Source organism: Sceloporus occidentalis, unplaced genomic scaffold, assembly GCF_023333645.1.
Source record: "Sceloporus occidentalis isolate IW3139 unplaced genomic scaffold, rSceOcc1.0.p SCAF_3, whole genome shotgun sequence".
Taxonomy (NCBI): domain Eukaryota; kingdom Metazoa; phylum Chordata; class Lepidosauria; order Squamata; family Phrynosomatidae; genus Sceloporus; species Sceloporus occidentalis.
In genome coordinates this window covers 217628856-217633576 of record NW_028316983.1, presented here as the reverse complement: position 1 = coordinate 217633576, position 4721 = coordinate 217628856, and positions in this window count along the sequence as shown.

The following is a 4721-nucleotide window of genomic DNA, read 5'->3' as shown; positions in this document are numbered from 1 at the left end:
ACAAGTGCTGCTAGAGTAGTATAGTCTGGTGCAGCAGGTCAATTGTGCCTGCAGGGTAAAAGAAAAGATATTAGCTTGTGATCCTGACTTGCATAAATGTGAAATCTCTGTTTGCTTTATTTCTGATGTTATGTTTTTCTTTTTGACGATGCAGATATGACTTAGCGCTTAAGCTAGATGCAGAGTACACAATATTAAATAGATGGAATACATGCTTGTTCCCCAGGGAGAGTGTGTGCTTAGCAAACCTGTGAAAGATGACCTGCAGTGTGTATGTACAGAGGAATTAGATGTGTGCACAGATATGTGTGTTTCCCATCCTTTGTAGATGGTGCGTGCATGAGATATCAGGAATAGTCTGTTCTCCATCTTTTTTTAATGATGTCTTCGTAGTCTTACATTCCAAATTTAAAAATGTATTTTTCTGTGGTACTGAAGTCTGAATATAAAAAAGGTGCTAAATAGCCCTTCAATCCTTTGTCTAAAGGCTTAAAACAGTCCTAAGGGTTAAAGTAGTCTGAAATTAACAGCACCCGTTATTTCCACCAGAGGCACATGTATAAAAGCTCGTGTACCTTAATGGGGCCATTCAGCACTTAATTCAAACAAAAATTCTTGGTTGGACTATGACTCTGGAGACCAGGGTTCGAATCCTGGCTCAGCCATGGAAACTCACTGGGTGACTTTTGGCAAGTCACACTCTCTCAGCCTCAGAGGATGGCCTTGGCAAACCCATTCTGAAAAAATTTGCCAAGAAAACCCAATGATAGCTTTGTTTTAGGGTTGCCATAAATCAGAAATGACTTGAAGGCACAACAAAAACAAACAACAAGAGCTGATTTTTTTTTGAAAATTTTGTTAATATATTACAACCTTGTGATTGGGGACCTGAACTGTCCATTTTGGTCTTGTTACTAAGTTTCACACTGTTCCTACATACATGGATGTTGCGGGATGTTTCTGTCCCTTTCAAATGTTTGAGTACATGGAGGAAGAGAAGCAATACTTACCTGTGCTTCTGAACCCTACACATTCGTTCACCTGAAAGCACGAAATGAGGCAAAGGATCTGAACATGTTTGCCTCCTCTATGAATTCAAAGAACTGTATATAAAGTAAACCAAGGTAAATTCTTCAGGAATACAGCAGTAGGGATGAGTAAATCTGTTGATTTTGCTTTCTTCCCCAATCAAGATTCTTACATTTTAAGCTATTTCTTGCTCAAATATGAAGAGGCTTCTGATTTTCAGAAATTTCTGATGAACAGGGAACTGAAATACAATTTTCATTCATCCACACTGGATGAATACATTAAATCGATATATCTGCCTGCCTGCTTGCCTCTGACTCTCTGTTTCTCTCTCTCTCTTTATTTATTGCAATTGTATCCCATCTTTACCCCCAAATGGAACTTAAGGTGGCTTACAATAAAAATGAATAAAAGCAAATACAATTAAGAGATAAAACAAGTTCAGGCATGAAAGATTTAAAACTCACACTAATTAAGAAAACATAGTACCCATGCCATTAAAAGCCCCTTTGGCAGCAACTGAGATCACTTGCCAAAGGTCTGCCTCAATAAAAAGCTCTTTGCCTACCAATGGAAAGACAATAGGAGTTGAATCGCCACAGGGTGGAAAAAGCAGCTTAACCCTGGCTCTAAACTTTGTGTGACACATAATGTCTGCTCTTTCCCAGAAGAAGGCTAGATTAAAAAAAAAGTCTGAAGGCTATAAAATGGAATCCGCTAACTCACTTTTAATCAGGTCTTTAAAAAAACATTTAAAAATTATTTTCCTCCTGATTTTATTTTATTTTTTTGGTCTCATCTTCTGGTTTAGATTTAGGATTGATTGAGGGTGTAGTCTTGCATGGTGTAATGGTTTGAGTGTTAGACTCAGGAAGACAAGGGTTTGTATCCCTGCTCAGCCATGGACATCCACTGGATGAATCACACTCTCTCAGCCTAAGAGGAAAGCAATGGCAAATCTTCTCTGAATACCCTTGCCAAGAAAACTCTGCAATAGGGTTGCCATAAACATACCTTCTAGCATTTCACAGAGGAAAATTGGGACATGTGGCCAAGCAACATATAGATCAAGACATATAGGTCAAGATGGCAAATAATATTGAAGAGGAAGAGCAGAGTTAGGATAAGCTTCATTAGTTTCCTTTTGCCTGAGTCCACTGGGAAGGTATGATTCCACCCTTTCCGTTCCTCTCTACCCTACGGACTTAAATGAGTGAAAACTGCTTTTGCACTTTGAAATCAGTTTGGATCAGTGGAAGTATGCTGAGGATGAAGGGGGAAAGTGGAAGGAGAAGAAAGAAACTGAGACATTTTAAAGGACACTGAAAAAAGGGATAACAGAAGATTAATTGGAACTGTTCATGCAGTTGCAGTGTATGTATAAGTTGGAGTCGACTTGAAGGCATACAAGAACAACACCTGAGACAGAATCGAATCAGATGGAAAATATCACACATGTACATAAGCAGATATGGGCATGCATCGGCATAAATGGAAAAAAAATGTTGCTGATCAGACTATGTGTGGCTTGGAATATCTTGAATTAGAATCAGAGAATCAGAGAATCTCAGAGTTGGAAGACACCACAAAGGCCATTTAATGTAAACCAACCCTTCTACAGGAGCAGTGTGAGCATGCCTCTTGGAAGTGAATTCAGCCTAGAATTTCAAGTCACATGGCTCATAGTTTGAGGTCACTCCAGACTGAAATTGACTTTGGCCCTGTGCAGACAGGCCTTAAAAACTGGCTTGGGGGCAGAGTCGGGGTGTAGTATCTACATGATGCATGCTCTGGCTCTGTCCCCAGGGTGGCATGATGCGATGCACCGTGCTGCACCACACAGTGTCACGGTTCTCCTCTGGCATCCGCATGATGCAGTGCCAAGTGGTGAGACATAAAGCTGCAGTGCCACAGCTACCACACCCTTTCCAGGAAACAAAAAGGAGCTGCTTTTTGCAGCTCCTTTTCGCACCCTGGAAAGACCAGACTGGGGCCGTAGCATGCTATTGCTTTGGCCCCGATCTGGCTGTAAAAGGGGCGGCTGGAGGCCACCCTTTTGGGGCTGTCTGTACAATTCCTTAAAATAGTTATTCCATTTATTAGCCTTGCAATTTCCTTCACATAGCACAATTATTGATGTTTCATAGCTGTTATAATTGTCATGGCTGCATCATATGGAATACTGAGATTTGTAGTTTGGTGAGATACTCTGCTAGTGGTGAGTGGTGAGACACAATCTGCTAGAAAGCTCTACTCCATTCTGTTGAAGTATAGCAGAGAACACAGCAGTGGTGATTATGAACACAAATCGACCAGATGAGAAGGCCTAATGCCCTTTTATGCATCTCATTGTATGACAAGACATTTTAGTTCATGTGCATGATGCTAATTTTATTTCAAAGATCACAAAGGCTATCCTATAATCAATATAGTTTAATAATAAAACTGCATATTGGCTCTGGCCTTAGTCTTTTTGCATGCAGAAGCTTTATTTTATTTTGTTTTTTAATCACGGGCTACTTTAAAAAAAAAATGATGTGAGAACAGAGATGATAAGAAAGCAAGTAGTTCTTAATCCATGCTGAAGTTGCCTGGTTGCTGTGCTGGAAATTTGCTTCTCTGTGCCCATAACATCTGCAAAGTATCACACAGAGCTGTTTTCGGTGGTAAATCTAGTTTGTCTTCACCTGGATACAGAGTGTTATGAAGAGTTCATCACTTACAGTAAGATCATGACTTGCATTTGGCAAGATCTGGAAAGCTTTTTTTATTATTGTTTCTTACGAAAAAAGACAGAAAACAATAACAAATACAAACAAAAACAAGCTAAAAATACAAATTCTTAAAAACCAACTTCAAAGCTTCAAGGTCACATGGGACATAAAAGGGCAAGATTACATAAAAAAGGGAAGGTCTCAGATAACAGAGATACCCTGTTTGTACCAGTTTGATCATTGAAAGGGAATCATATTACAAAGCATCTGGAAAGCTTGACTTAGAGGACTGAAATATAACTGGTGGGAATTCATTCATGAGCTCTTCATATATGCAGAGAACATCTGCAAAAAGGTTGAATAGGAGAAAGGAGAAGAACATAACATATAAGCCCTATTTGAAAGTAAGTTCCTAGGAAAACCACTGTGGCCTTCAAGGTAAACTTTGACCTCTATTAACCCATTAATTGAAAAGTCTCCTTGATGACCTTCTGGATCTCTTCACAGGATAAGTCACCTACTCCAAGCCTCTTCAATCTTTTCATTCCTTTCCATAGATAATAGACAGAAGCAACTCCACTTTCTTTAATAAAATCCACTCTGATCCCCTCTAAACCAAAACTCTTAATTATAATCAGTTACAGATACCTTCCGGTTATTCGAACTGTTTAGTCTCCTTATTTTCTCCCATGTAATGGCCACGCACACTTCCTAATTCCCTAATTTTTTCTTCTTTCATTGCTTTAGAAGTAACAATTACCAGCACAATCATTTTCATATGTAAAGAACTTTCACACATTCCAAAATTAGGTTTCAGTTAGAATAATGCTAGACAAATTTAGGGCTGATTATAATTCCACCCTCACCCTCAATGCCAAATGCTCTGGCATTTACTAATCCAACAGAAACTTTTCAAAGAACAGTGTATTGGTTAGGGACAGAGCTTTCAAAAGTTACTTTTGGGGCAACAATTCCAAG